Source organism: Giraffa tippelskirchi, chromosome 12, assembly GCF_054371585.1.
Source record: "Giraffa tippelskirchi isolate mGirTip1 chromosome 12, T2T-mGirTip1v1.2.pri, whole genome shotgun sequence".
Classification (NCBI taxonomy): domain Eukaryota; kingdom Metazoa; phylum Chordata; class Mammalia; order Artiodactyla; family Giraffidae; genus Giraffa; species Giraffa tippelskirchi.
In genome coordinates, this window is record NC_137286.1 from 116813755 (window position 1) to 116830234 (window position 16480).

The following is a 16480-nucleotide window of genomic DNA, read 5'->3' on the forward strand; positions in this document are numbered from 1 at the left end:
CTGGAGTGGGTTGCCATTCCCTTCTCCAGGGGATCTTCCTGACCCATGGATTGAACCTGTGTCTGCCACACTACCGGCGAATTCTTTACCATCTGAGCCACCAGGGAAGCCCGTGTACCTCACAGAAGTTCCTAACTTGAAAGGAAGAGACATACGTAGGTAAATACGATGATGTGGAAATTCCCTGAGCCCATACATATCCACTCGCATCCATTTGAATTCATTTGGCTCCTTGGCTCAAGAATGAGGATATTAGCATTGTTTCTGTTGTACTGTTTTCCATCATACTGGGTGAAGAGTGGATGCAGAGCAACCAGCAACAGAGAATAGTATTATATGCCCCTGCTTCAAGACAAGTTCCCAGTTTCTAAGCAATAAAGCAGCGTTAGAAGTGATGTGGAGAAAGTATATGAGCAACATGGCTTAGGACCCCAGCTACAGAGTGTGACCTGAAGGGATATTCTCTCTTCTACTCAAGGGCTGACAGCCTGAAGAGCTCTGAGTGATGCTTCTAGATATGCAGAATTAGGATTCTTTCTTACAGGAATTATAACCAGCAATGATGAGGCCTTCTCAGGGACTTTAGGCAAAGAGGATGTGACCAAGCAAGGGACAAAAATAGAGAAGACTCTTCACAGTAACCAGCGGATGGAATAACTCATCAGCACATATAAGATGTCCCTGGGCACCCAGACACAGAAGGATTAAGGTAGCCTTTAAAGGAGGCTGGGGGTCATCTGTAGAGACGTGGATAGACCTAGAGACTCCCATACAGAATGAAGTAAGTCAGAAAGAGAAAAACAAGTATTGTTTATTAATGCATATATGTAGAACCTAGAAAATGATATAGATGATCTCATTTGCCAAACAGAACTATGGACACAGAAGCAGAGAACAAATTTATGGACACCAAGAAGAGGGAAGGAAGGGTAGGATGAATTGGGGGAATGGGATTGACATACATACACTATTATGTATAAAATAGAAAACTAACGAGAATCTACAGTATAGCACAGGGAACACTAGTCATTGTTCAGTGGTGACCTAAATGGGAAGGAAATCCAAAAGAGAGGAGATGTATGTATACATACAGCTGATTCACTCTACTGCACAGCAGAAACTAACACAACACTATAAAGCAACTACACTCCAATGTGAAAATTAATTAAAAAAAAAAAAAAGGCTGAAAGTCCTGCAGGAGCAGGTAGGGGCATCACAGGAAATGTGAGTTCTGTGGATGATGGTGCCCGTTCCTATCTACAAGACCACCAAGGCCAGTAGACGCAGAGATGATACTGAGAAGGTGAGAGTAGAAATGGACACACCTATGTTTGTGGGTTTCAGAGTGTCCTCTATTATCCTCAAGATGTCTACTGAAGCAGATGGTGACTATCTGGAACACCTGCTTTCTTGAGCTACTTGCTCTAATAGTCTAGCATGCTTTTCTTTATCCATAAATAATTGTCTTTTATTATGAAATACAGCCATTTCTAACTCATATACACTGCATACTGAAAAAGCCTGTATAGTCAACTATGAGGCATTGCTTTTATAATCCTTTATAAAGCAGCCTCAGAGTTTTAAGATAGTGAAAAGAAAACACCAAGAATAATGGTAATGTAATACGAGTTTATTTCTCTGAGTGTCGAAGAGTTTTCACCTAACACTGAAAAATCAAAGACCGGCAAAGTGCTGCCAAAACTAACAAGAGATTATCACACTAAGCAAAGTCAGTCAGAAAGAGAAAGACAAATATTGTATGATATCACTTATGTGTGAAACGCAAAATGTGACACAAATGAACTTATCTACAAAACAGAAACAGACTCATAGACACAGAAAACAATTTGTGGTTGTCAAGGGGGAGATGGGTGCAGGAGGGCAGGATTAGGAGTTTGGAATTAACAGAGGCAAAACAGTATATATAGGATGGATAAGCTGAACAAAGTTCTACTGTACAGGACAATGCCCTGAGATAAACCATAATGGAAAAGAATATGCATATATATGTAAAACATATCACTTTCACTGTAACACAGAAATTAACACAGTATCGGAAATCATCTGTACTTCAATAACATTTTTTTAAAAAGACAGCACCATCACTCCAAATTTGGAATACAGCAATAACATGTCACTAGGCAACTCTTAAAAAAATGGGGCATTATTCCTAAAAAGGAAACACACAGCTTAAAAAAAATAAACCTATGTACTTTGAAGACCATTTTAAAGACTTTATCCATAGCTCAAGATAAACATTTGCCAGGGATTCAAACCATTAGGTCCTGGGTAGAGGTTTAGAGGAAACAGGGTCAGAGGGAACACATACAGCTAACTGCTTTTCAAAAACCGGAATGAGAGTCCTATCAAGGAATACAAGAAAACCCTCAAAGATTAGCAGGTCAAGGACAAACTACTAATCAGGCCTGCCAAGAAAAAATTTGACAGTAACCTTACAAAGTCCTCCAAAGCCAGTAAAAAAAAAAAAAAAATGTTGCTTAAAAAGATAAAACTTCTGGAAGCAAAGTAAGATTTTCTGCAAAGCATGTAGCAATGTACTTTAGCATGAGAGAGGCAGAAAGAAACTGACTGTTTCCTTGGTCTTTATTAGTAGAAGTTTTAAGAGTATTCCAAATACCAATTCTGAAACAGAGACTGCAGGACCTAAATCAAAGACTGACAGATAATGTTTAAAGGCAGGTCTAAATCTAATTGTTAAATAAGATGTAACAAAAATTCAACTGGCATTATCACACAGTTAAAAAAGATTCAAGGTGGAATTTGAGAACTGTTGGATCAAATATAAAATTCTAATTATAGGCCTTCCCTGGTGGCTTAAATGGTAGAGAACCTGCCTCCAATGCAGGAGACCTGGGTTTGATCCCTGGGTCGGGAGGATCGCCGGGAGGAGGGAATGGCTACCCACTCCAATATTCTTGCCTGGAGAATTCCATGGACAGAGAAGCCTGGTGGGCTACAGTCATGGCATCCCAAAGAGTCCAACTCGACTGAGAGACTAACAATGAACTGAACTGAGTGACCTATAAGGGAATAAAATACCAAAAAGAGAGGATATATGTATAAGTGATTCACTTGGCTGTACGGCAGAAACTAACACATTATAACCCAACTATATTCCAATTAAAAAATTAAGTTAAAAATTTTCTCATTACAACCAGCCACTGTGCAGAGGATGCAGTTGCTAACGAGGATGCCCATGCAGAAATTTTCAAAATGAAGGAGCTTCAAGTAGTGAAGAAAACAACATGTTGAGAGACAAAAACAAACAGCAATTGATGGCAGAGTGTTGCTGCGCACTCATTCTACTGGAGAGCTATCAACAGACTGCAGCAAACCAAAGATCAGTTTTAAAAATTACACTTTACTGAGATTAAAGCAGGAGACAAATGACAGACAAACAGAAGTACAAATGCGAGGATGTCCAGAAGACAGGTACTTCCAGGTGGTCTTATTTAACATTTTTATAAATGATGTTGAGGACAGAATACACAGGAAAGCAGGCACATTTCTAGCCAGCTCTTCTAATTACCAAAATGCCAAGTAACCGAGATAACCATCTTTTCAGCATCAATCAGACAAACATGGTAGAAGGCTTTGAACCAGCTTCCACTTAACCAACTGTCCAGATGGACCAATGAGCTGCACTCTCCTTGTATAATAAATCATACTGACTGATGCACCAGGGATGTTCCCCACCAGCAGTCTCCTTCTGGAGCAGAGCAAGTGTCTCTTGCCATCAGCTGAGCCATATTTGACGTAAGAATCACTTTGACCCTAAACCTGTTTGTGCAGTTATAGTTTAATAATGTGATTTTTATTCAGTGATGTATCAAAGAAGTGAAATTGGAGCATGAAAAGAAAATTTTCGTTTCTATGAAAAATATGTTGCATGCTTTCAAGATTTTCAAAGCTCAGTCCATAATAAAGTAATAATTTCTAAAGCTTCCAGTGAATAAGGCATGGACATCATAACTGTACAATGGAAAAATATGTTTCAAAGGCTTTTAATTTCACTTTAAAAAGAAACAAATTGGAAATAACATACAATCCACTACTGGTTTTGGTAAGAAAGATAATACTGAATCCCATTTGTGGATTCATACTGAAAGAAAACATCTTGGTCTTACAAAAGGTTTGTAATAGGAAAAAAAACACTTGTAAGTTCTATGCCTAAAATATTCTAGATATGTATACATCATGTTTATGTCTCTGTATTTTAATAACTTTTCTGACTTACTGATCAACTATTGATTCTTACTTCTTTTGTGAAGAAAGTTTAACTGTTCTTTTGTGAAGAAAGTCTACTATGTACCAGGCAGTAAAATAGAAACTGTGAATACGAAGAAGGTTTTAGCCCTTCAGTAAGTCACAGTTTAATGGGGTAGTTGGATGTGCTAACAGAAGCAGCTACCCATTATACTGTGCTTAGTTGTTCAGTTGTGTCTGACTCTTTGCGACCCCATGAACTGTGGCCCACCAGGCTCCACTGTCCATGGGGATTCTCCAGGCAAGAATACTGGAGTGGATTGCCATGCCCTCCTCCAGGGGATCTTCCCAACCTAGGAATCGAACGGGGGTTTTCTGCACTGCAGGCATTATACTGAGTGTTGTAAATAAACACGAAGTGTCAAAACGAAAATAACTAATTCAGTCTAGAGAGCAACAGACTGAGTCGATAGGGTCAGTTAGGCTATAGCTGAGGCCTGAAGCGTGATTTCAGGGGTTGGGTGCTGGTTAGGAAGGCACGTTATGACACAGCCCATGTGACAAACCAGAGCCACACTAGGAAGCACCAGAGGAACAGACACCAAAACTTCCCAAACTGGGGAAAGACTGGGAAGGGAGGGTGGGAGGCGTTATCACAAGGGACTAAGTTGTTTGAGTTTCAGACCATAAATTGTGGGGAACCATTAAACGTAAAACAAAAGAATGATACCATCACACTCATATTTTAGCAAAGTATCTTTCCAGTTAAGCGAATGGATGGAGATAATACAGAAAGGAAAGAGACCAGTGATGACATGAGGTTATAAAAACAGTCTACTAAAGATCACAAAATAACAGAACAATATTGAGGAGGTAAAATCAGCCTGACATGGTGACTGATGAGAGACGACAGTGGTGAGTCAAGGATAGTTCCCAGGTTTAGGGATGTAGCACCTGGTGGTCAAAGATTCCTTAATAAAAACAGGAATTTGCAAAGCAAAAATAGACACAGAAATAGAGATCGAACATATGAATACAGTGAGTGGGGGGAGGGAGAAGGAGGAGGGATGATTTAGGAGATTGGAATTGACATATATACACTATTGATACTATACATGAAATCGGTAACTAATGAGAACCTACTGCATAGCACAGGGAACTCAGTGCTCTGCGGTGACCTAAATGAGAAGGAAATCCAAACAAGATGGGATATGTGTATACATATAGCTGATTCACTCTGCTGTAGAGCAGCAACTAACAAAATATGGTAAGAAAACTAATTAATACAAAATTAATTTTTAAAAATAAGTTAAAGAACAGGAAATGCAGGATTAAAAAAAAAAAAGAATACAACTATGGACACATGCTAAGTCTGAAATGCCACTATACAACCAAAAGGAGATATTTGAGCTTAGTAGCAGGTGCATCAGCTCAGGACCTTGAGTTGGAGTTGTAAGATCAAGAAGCGGAAAAGAGCTCTTTAAGAAACATTCCTTCAAATGAAGTGAAAAAGAAAGTGAAGGCACTTCTTAGAGAATGGAAAAACACAATGGAAGAAGTTGGCATTCTTAAGATGATACAACCTTAAAGATTTTCATAGACAGAGGAAGTGATGAAAACAGTCACGGGAGACACAGAGGGGGCACCAACTGAGAAAAACCAGAAGGACACAGATTCTAAGACGGCCAACGCCAGGACAGCCTCAATTCATATAAGTCACCTGTCTCAGAGGGGAGAGAAGGAATGGTGAGAGAATTGGGCTGTGATTAAGACCAAAAATTGGTCGAGTGAGAAGCTGAGAAGTTCCTGACACAGAGACCTACTGTCTTGGTGACACGAACATTAACCCATGAGGGTGAGAATGGCATTTGTTTGGGGAAAAGGAATGAGAAAGGAAAGCAATGTAGTTTTAAACACCGCCATGTGTGCAACGCGAGGGCCTACTGAGACGCTGGAAGTGGGTTTGTAAAATTTTCCTGATAAATCATTTTGTGAGAACAAAAAAATCAGTTTTAGGTGTTTATGAAATCACGGCTGCTAAGTTATAAATAAACGTTGGAAATGTGTGCAAAGGCACAATGAACAACTCAGAGAAGATCTCTCTCTAGGGACACTCTTAACTCACATAAACACATTTTAAAAATTTAAACATCACCGAATAGAACTAAAAATAAAGCAGATATTACCTTTGCAGAGCTGTGATGCTCTTCACAGTATTAACCACCATAACTTATTAAATAATGCCTGTTAAAGACAATACCTACTTACAACTGAATGCTCATGAGAATGGGAGAGAGCCATATAAAAATAATATGGTGTCTTGGCCTAGAAACAGAAGCCAAATAATCTACAGAATCGTGCCTGTCACGGATGCTCTAACGTGACCTGTCTACCTAGTCCTGGCCTCAGCATACTCGGGAATATCTCATTAAAACCTGAGAGAAACATGCATAAGATTTAGGAAATGAAAGGTCGCTGTTCTGTAAGTCAGGCAGTAAAACTACATAAAATAATTCCTTAATCTGTGAGACAAAGTTATCTTTAAGTTACAAAAATTAATAGAAAACTAAAATTAGTTCAACAGAAATAAGTAGTAACATAAAGAAACTAAGCTGTCAGTGGATTATTTTATGGGGCAAGAACATTATGACATTACAAGAAAACAACACCTTCCCTGACTGGCCACAAATTTGACCCTATACAGTGATTTTTCTTATTTTAAATAAAAGCTGACAGAGAAGTATGAGAAATTCTACATGTATAAACAGCAAAATGTAAAACGCAATATAATCTAATAACATTTCTTAAATGTTCTTTTTCCCCTGGAACAAGAAAGCAGTATCTCATTGACACGTAGATTACAAAAGTACAGAAAGTAGGGGCAGTATTCAAACCTCATTGTTGTTACTCAGTAGCTAAGTTATATCCAACTCTTTTCGACCCCCATAGATTGAAGCATGACAGGCTCCCCTGTCATTCGCTATTTCCCGGAGTTTGCTCACTTATGTCCACTGAGTTAGTGATGCCATCCAACCATCTCATCCCCTGTTGTCCCCTTCTCCTCCTGCCCTCAATCTTCCCAGCATCAGGGTCTCTTCCAATGAGTCCAGCTCTTTGCATCAAGTAGTCAAAGTATTGGAGCTTCAGCATCAGTTCTTCTAATGAATATTCAGGGTTAATTTCCTTTAGGATTGACTGGTTTCAGCTCCTTGCTATCCAAAGGGGGCTTCCCTAGTAGCTCAATTGGTAAAGAATTCTGCAACTCAGAATTCTTCTGAATGCAATGCAGAAGACCCCAGTTCAACTCCTGGGTTGGGAAGATCCCCTGGAGAAGGGATAGGCTACCCACTCCATTATTCTTGGGCTTCCCTTACGGCTCAGCTGGTCAAGAATCCGCCTGCAATGTGGGAGACCTGGGTTCTATCCCTGGGTTGGGAAGATCTCCTGGAGAAGGGAATGGTTACCCACTCCAGTGTTTTTGAAAGCATCAATTTTTCAGCACTCATCCTTCTTTATGGTCCAGCTCTTCACATCCACACATGACTACTGAAAAAATCATAGCATTGACTCTATGGACCTTTGTTGGCAAAGTGACGTCTCTGCTTTTTGATACGCTCTCTAGGTTTGTCATAGCTTTCCTTCCAAGGAGCAAGCATCTTTTAATTTCATGGCTGCAGTCACAGTCTGCAGTGATTTTGGAGCCCAAGAAAATAAAACCTGCCACCATTTCCACTTTTTCCCCATCTATTTGCCATGAAATGATGGGACTGGATGCCATGATCTTAGTTTTTTGAATATTGAGTTTTAAGCCAGCCTTTTCATTGGCTCCTTTCACCCCCATCAACAGGTTCTGTAGTTCCTTCTTGTTTTCTGCCGTTAGGGTAGTATCATCTGCATATCTGAAGTTGCTGGGTATTTCTTCTGGCAATCTTGACTCGACCTTGTGATTCCCTCAGTCTGGCATTTCACATGATGTACTCTGCATATAAGTTAAATATGTAGGGTGACAATACACTGCCTTGACGTACTTCTTTGCCGATTTTGAACCATTCTGTTGTTTCATATCCAGTGCTAACTGTTGCTTCTTTTCCTGCATACAGGTTTCTCAGGAGACAGGTGAGATAGTCTGGTATTCTCATCTCTTTAAGAATTTCCCAGCTTTTTGTGATCCACAAAGGCTTTAGTGTAGTCAATGAAGCAGAAATAGATGTCTTTCTGGAATTCCTTGCTTTTTCTATGATCCAACAGATGCTGGCAATTTGATCTCTGGTTTCTCTGCGTTTTCTAAATCCAGCTTATACATCTGGAAGTTCTTGGTTCAGGTATTGTTGAAGCCTGCCTTAAAAGCTTTTCAGCATTACCTTGCTAGCATGTGAAAAGAGCACAATTGTACAGTAGTTTGAACATTCTTTGCCATTTCCTTTCTTCGGGATTGAATGAAAACTGATCTTTTCCAGTCCTGTGGCCACTGCTGACTTTTCCAAATTTGCTATTGACTAAAGCACTTTAACAGCATCATCTTTTAGAACTTGAAAGAGCTCAGCTGGAATTCCATCACCTCTACTAGCTTTGTTCATAGTAATATTTCCTAAGGCCCACTTGACTTCACACTCTAGGATGTCTGGCTCCTCCTTATGAACCCTTAAGTTCTTGCTAAAAGAAGTTTTACCTTGAAATACAAGTTTATTTGGAAATAAAACAGATGAAAGCAGATCTACGCCACTTACCTTATCCCCCAAATTATATTTTACCTTTAGTATTTTACCTTTAGTATTACTTAACTCTTCGATATTATCATGCATTTCTTTTCTACCTGTGAGTACTAATAGAGTGTCTGGTATATGAGAGTACTCCCTAAAAAAAAAAATGACTGAAAGTATGATTTTCATATAAAGTAATGAAAGAATTCTTATTTTTTTAAAATGCATGAATGGATTCTTGCCTAACTCCTAATTTCTACCATTTCAAAGTTCTTTATAGAAGAAATATAAATTATGTAGACAATTAATCACCTTAATTATCTGCAAGAAAATTATCATATGTGAAAATAGCACACCATAATGGTCAGGGAGGCCTGGCGTGCTGCAGTTCATGGGGTTGCAAAGAGTCGGACACGACTGAGCAACTGAACTGAACTGAACATAATGTAAGCTACAATGTTTTAAATATTCTTCTTAAATTAACCAGTATGTGTGTCATGCACTTCTCTGGCATTACTAACAATTATCTAGCTGATATGACCGTGGTATTTACTGATTATTACCAGTAACAGATTATTCCTAAATTTTTTTTTGTAATGTAGGTTTCCTTGTTTTTCTGTTTGCTTTTTACTTACAGATGCTGATCTTATGATTTTAAAATACAAGATTTTTTAAAGGAGTCAATTACCATGGATTGGGGTAGAGGAGACGTGTTACAGGCAGTCATGTTGACCTCTGCACTTCCGCAAACCTTTCTGAGACTTTTTTTGAGGAATAGGAAGTTCCAGATCCTGCTCAGCATTACTTAAGGAAATGCTTTGTTCAGGATGTTTTTTAGAGAAAACACTCAATAAGTATGTTTGTTCCTCTGAATTCAGCTGCACCAGCTGCTGACTCAATGACACTGAAATTAGAAAGCTTTGTTCGAACGGCGGCCACACAGAAGGTCCTTTGGTATATGTCTAGCTCCCCAACAAACAAAAGTCTTTAAAAGGCACATGCCAATCCACACCTGTCCAGAGAATAAACTCTTTGCAACACTAAATAAACAAGCCAAACAGCCCAAATAAAAAATGTAAAAGTTGAGAGGGGAACAGAGTGTGAGGGAAAATCTCGACAACTAAACATCATTTCATTTATAAAGTAAAAGCAGAATGCATTTCTTTAAATATTTTCCTAAAAACACGCATGGCAGGCTACAACTCTAGATATCATTATTCACTATTGCATATAGAAATTTAATAATGCCAAGAATGGCAGCAAAGATTCAAGCAGGAGGAACGCCTTGTTAAACTTTAAAATTTTTCTTTCCTGCCCCATGTGACAAGCCCATCATAAGCAGCACAGCAAGATACAGAAGCCAGCAACACACACCAACTTTTATTCCTGAGGTATTTTCTATATGCTGAAAGGCTAGAAACGTTAAAATTAACCGAGTTTTTGTATCGTTGTTGTTGTTTTTGTTTGTTTTACAGCAGTGATTGTTGTTGGTTAGTCACTAAGTCATGTCCGACTCTTCACAACCCATGGGCTGTAGCCCGCCAGACTCCTCTGTCCATGGGATTCTCCAGGCAAGAATACTGGAGTGGGTTGCCTTTCCTTCTCCAGGAGACCTTCCCGACCTAGGGACTCAACCCACATCTCCTGCATTACAGGCAGGTTCTTCACCTGGGCCAGCTGGGAAGCACTCTGCTACTGTTTTCTCACTGTTAAATATACGTTTAAGGGTATGTGTGAGTGTGCGTGCATGCAGGCAACACAGCCTAGGCTCACATGCACACACAGGGACATTTTACTATCTTGTACGAAGCACTCTTTTTTTCCATAAGTAAAGTCAGCTCTAAAATAGCCTAGCAACTGTAGGGAGTCACAGGAGAGATGATCAACCCAGTCAGCATGTATTAACTACCACAGAAACATACCATGCCTCCTCTTTCCCTGCTCTCAGGAAGGAAATGCACCATGGGGCTGAGTGCAAGGCTGGCTTCTCAGACGAAGTCCTTTAGAGACACACACCTCTCATTTACAGCCCCATCTTCCTCATCTGTCATCTGACTTGACCTTGAGAAAACCCAAACCTCAGTTGCCGGTAGGACCCAGGTGTTTGTGATATATGGAGAAGTGAGACCTCAATCACCGGTCCTAACCAACTCCATCCTGATGACTCAAGCCTGGCTAGATTTTGGGGTGTCCCTAAGCAGAGAAATGAGGAAATAACAAACAATGCTTGGAATGTTCCTGGATATCAAAAAGGCATAATTTCTACAAAGGATCTGAGGCACTGCAGAGCAGTACGCCAAGAGGGCTCAGCTGTGATTCTATTCAATTCAACAAATATTTATTATGCACCTTTTGCCAACTCAAATGTAAGAAGGACTCCAAATTGTATTTATATCCTCAGGGTATAAAAGAGTGCTGGCACAGACAAGACAGTAGGCACTTAATAAATGTCGAAGCAAAGAAGGAAGGAACTTCCACAGAGCAGACATCTGGTAAGTACGGAGGATGTGAACGTCAAAGGTGTTGCCTAGTGATTTAATCAGGGTCCCCCTCCAACTTTTTAATCTAGCCTTGATTGAATCAGTTCTTTTTCTTAGGCTTCAGACAGACAGACAAAAGGGAAATTGTTTTTTAAAAATGTTTTTGACAGCATGAGTCTAAAATAAGTTTTAATCCTGGCCACACAAGAAAATCTCATAGGAAACTTAAAACTTCCCAGCTACTGGCACCTGGGTACCATGCCAAAATTAAATTATCAATTAAATTACAATATCTGAGGAATAAACGTACTAGTATTTTTTACACTCATGTGATTCTAAGCTGTATTCATTATTGAGAACTACTGCCTAATAAATAATGCTACATAAGGTTTTCTGCTTGGGACCCATTGGGAATGATAAACTACAACAGAAATCTAACCATGTGTATGTTTATAGCTCCTACAGTAAAATATGAAAGGCATTTGTTTAAGCAAACATTGTTCATTTCACCTTCCTGACCAAAACCTTACAAAAACAGGAATAGAGAACCTTAAGTCAGTGAAATAACGAAAAAAAAAAAATTTTTTTTTTAAAGGCTGGGCATATAGTAAAGTTTTTTAGCTCAGCACATTGGCAAAAACTCTCTCTAAATAGCTGAGAAATAATTACCCTATAATTAAAGGATTTCAAACATATGATTCTGACATTAATTTAAAGATTACATTTTACGTATACTTTTTTTAAAAGCAGCTCTATTCATAACAGCCAAACACTGAAAACCACCCGTATGTCCCTGAACACTTCCACTTTTAAAAGTAGGTTTTCTATGTTCTAAAATTAATTGTGGTTATTGTTGCACAACTCTGAATATGCTAAATACCACTGAGTTGTATACTTTAAATAGGCGAATTATACGGTATGTGAATTCTATCTCAATAAACCTGCTTTAAAAAAAGAAATAAGTAGGTTTATTTTCTCAGTTATATTAAAAACGAGTTTTTTCATAGTTTTAATATAGACTATGGGTGTTATACAAAATATTAGTATAAATCTTTTCTTTTTTCATAGTCTCCTAAAATCAAAGGTACATTCCATACTGAAAGAATTTTGGCTTCAACGGTTTTTAAAAATCAGAGCCTAGAGCAAAAAAATTTAACTCTAAGTTAACACTGCAATACTGAAATTAATGATATCATAACTGGGAGGCAGAGAGTGAAATGTAATGAAGTTATTAGTGAATCACTAAGTGTGATATTTGCAAATGAAACAGGCCTAAATGTGAGAAGGCTCAAATCCTAGCTCTGACTAGGTTGAGATAAATTACTCAAAGTTTCCTTAAAAATTGTAAGTCAGAAACTCCTTGTAAGAATAAGATAAAAAGTAATATTTAAGAAACCATACGAAAATTGTTTGGTGCTTGAAAAAACAGTGTTGAAATGATTTTGGCTTTCTTACAAAAAAAGAGAGAGGACAGAGTTCAGAGAAAGACTATGACTTTCTCCAAGAATCTCTCCAATTTTGTTCTCCACCCACTTTTTCCTGTAACATCATTTAAACTGCCTAAGTTTTTCTTGTCTATGTAACTTCTCATCTCTAAATGAGAGACGTACGTCTTTTAACCAGTTATTGAACTACAAAGTCCTCTCCTCTGAAAATAAATGCAGCTGGTGAAACAAGCTGGAGGCTCGCTTCCTTCGGCTGCCTTTTGGACCCGGGACAATACTGTGTGCTTTTATAATAGTGCAATTATACACTGCAAGTGGGTTCTGTGTGTTTGTCCTGTGGTTTTTTGACAAGAGTCCAGACAGCTAGGGGAAAGGGGAAGAGCTAAAAGGAACGTTACTGAAGGACAGAGGAGTTATGATAACCAGAAGGGCAGACTGTCACCGTAGTTCTTATCAGGAAGGGTCCATCTTTACAGTGAAGGAATAAGTCCAAAATTCCATGCACAGAACTGTAACTTTTTACAGGAATTAGTCTTCTCTTTCAGAAATCCCACCACAGTGAAGCTCTGCAAATTAATTGCTCCCATTCCAAAAAAAAGTTATACTTATCTCTAACACATGTAATTGGTATCCCCCAAAGATAAAAGCCATATTGTTAAAAAGCCTTTTTCATTTAGAATTAGAAAACACAAATATATGGAAATGTTTCTAAAAACTTTTGCAAACATTACTGAAAACCATTATAAGGAATAATTATAAATGGTCATAAATGTAATACTATTATTTAATTGAATCATCAACTCTTCTGTAAGGATAAATTATTTCTTGTATTAAATTTCCCTCACTGTGTGATGATACAGAAATACACATACCCACACATGTGTGAGCTGCTCCCCTGTAATTAATGATGCACTTTTATTCTCTATTATTGTATGGAAAACATCCTGACACAAAATAAATGAAGCATAATCATTCTGAGTAATGATTCGCACGTACTGATTAATGATACCAAATAGCTCTTCTGTTCTTTAGTTAAATTAAAACATTTACTCAGAATCATAAGGGCATCCCTAACTGAATGTCTTCTAGGTAATCATTTTTCCTTATGGAAATGATCTACCCTAACTCGCCTGCCAATGCAGGAGACATAAGAGATGTGGGTTTGATTCCTGGGTCTGGAAGATTCCCTGGAGGAGGGCATGGCAACCCACTCCAGTATTCCTACGTGGAGAATCCCATGGGCAGAGAAGCCTGGTGGGCTACAGTCCATAGGACCCCAAAGAGTCAGACACCACTGAAGCAACTTAGCACGCACGCACCATCACTGGATACAAGTTCCAATCGATTGTAAAATATACAGCTGTTTTATGTGTAAGAAAAAAAAAACTGTCAATTAAACCAGTATACAATACTAACTTGCTTCAGAGATGTTTAAATGTGTGTGAGGGGCACCTTGGGGGAGAAGAGTGTCTAGATACACGGTATTCTATTCCTAAGTACTCAGTAAATGTTCATTAAATAAACATATTTTAAATGCTGCAACAAAATATTTTCAAATTTTTAAAATCTGAAACAGGCCAGTCACACACATACAAAAAAACCTATGATTTTGCTTATAGGAGACACCTAGAGTAGTCGAATTCATAAACAGAAAGTAGAATGGTAGTTGCCAGGGGCTAGGAGGAGAAAATTATTGTTTATCGGCACAAAGTTTTAGTTTTGAAAAAAGTTCTGAAGATAGTGGTGACAACTGCACAAAACCTGAATATCCCTGATGCCCTAAAATAAACAAAAGCTGGTAAGATGGTAAACTTTATGGGCATTTTATCACAATTAAAAATAACAATAAAAATATCTTCACAAGAAAAAAAAACAGTATGTGAAACAAAATCACAAAACAATGAAAATCTTAAACTAGAAAGTGCCTAAATGCAACCTAGCCAATTAGTTAACCTGATAAGGTAACTAACTTCTCCTTAGAAACTTGTTTTTGAAAAAACACAGAGTCTTTTCTCAATGAACTAAATGAGAAAATTTTCTATACTCTAATTGATTCCTGAAGCTGGCATGGTTGTAGTATCTGAAACACAAAGATTTGCTGAAATAGTGGTTTACACATTTACTCTACCATCAGAATCACCAGCAGGCTTTTCAAAGACTTCCTGACACTTCACACCCATTGGAATAGCTACTATCCAAATAATAATAATAATAAAATAAAGTTTTGGCAAGGATGTGGAAAATGTGAAACCCTGCACTGTTTGTAAAATGGTACAACTGATATGGAAAACAGTACGACATTTCCTCAAAAAAGTAAACAACAATTACCATTTGATCCAGCAATCCTACTGCTGCGTATAAATCTAGGAACAAACTATAGAAATGATCCCTGAAAGTATAGTCTTGCTGCGTATAAATCTAAAAGAACTGAAAACAGTTTAGAGAAGATAGTTGTACACATCACTGCAGCACTATTCACAACGGTCAAGAAGTCAAAGCAACCCAAATGTCCAGTGACAAACAGACACACACAATGTGGTATACATTTCGATGGAATATTATTCAGCCTTGAAGAGGAAATCCTGTCACATGCAACACTGAGGTGAACCTTCAAGGCATTATGAGAAATGAAACAAGTCAACAACGAATAGAAACAGACTGCTGGTTACCACAGCCTGAGAAGTGGAAAAAATGGAAAGTTGTTTTAATGGATATAGTTTCAGTTTTGCACGATAAAATTCTGGATATCTGTTGCACAAACAATATGAACACACACCACTGAACTGCATGTTCAAAAGTGCTTAGATGGTTTTTAAAAAGCAATCAATCAATAGATTTCCCGATCGCTATCATGAACCTACTGATAGGTTTCCTAGAGATTGGGTTAAAATATTAACATATATAAAGAAACCAAAACCAGCAAATAGAGATCAATTTTATCAGTTTCCTAATTCAAAGTAATTCAAACACAATGGCAGCCATGCTAGCACTTCAGTTTAACAACTTTTTATAGGTGTATGTAAAATATGTTTTATAATGGAAACTGATCATCTTGAAACTATCATTAAAAATGGGTCAATTTTAATACTGATGATGAAAGACACACAGGAAGCAACTTAAAAGTCCCTCCACAAGATTGTCTCTTCCCATCACTGCACTAATACCGATGGGTGGAGAACGGGTAGAGTCCAAGTCCACTGACAACATATCTGCCTTACAGTTTTTGTTCAGAAGAGCCCAAAGTCTTCTACTGAGTCTGTGGAGTCCAGAAAATCTCTAGCACCCAACTACCATCATGGACCAATCTTGGAGTAAAAGAGGCCAACACAATAGGCCTCACAACCTAGCTCTGACACTTAATTGCTAGGTAATCTTGAGAAATACACTGAACTTTGATTTATTTCATGGATATGAAATATCCATGAAATATATTTGAAATATATTGAAATATTTGAAATATCCATTCCAAATAACAGGAATAATAGTCACAGATTTATTATGAAGATTCACTGGAATAATATGTGTAAACCAATTAGCACAATAAACAGTACAAAGTAGGTATTCGGTAACTGGATGACACTACCACCATCACTGCTTATCACTTTTTTATTAAAAAATCACTTTAAGT

General features: G+C 38.0%; 1 protein-coding gene and 1 pseudogene across 8 annotated transcripts in view; both read right to left on the reverse strand.

Annotated features, from left to right (window-relative positions):
• KLF12 (KLF transcription factor 12) overlaps positions 1-16480 on the reverse strand; it is a 617863-nt gene that overhangs the window by 549319 nt on the left and 52064 nt on the right. The window lies entirely within an intron of this gene.
• On the reverse strand, positions 15158-15257 carry LOC145530764 (small nucleolar RNA U3; annotated as a pseudogene).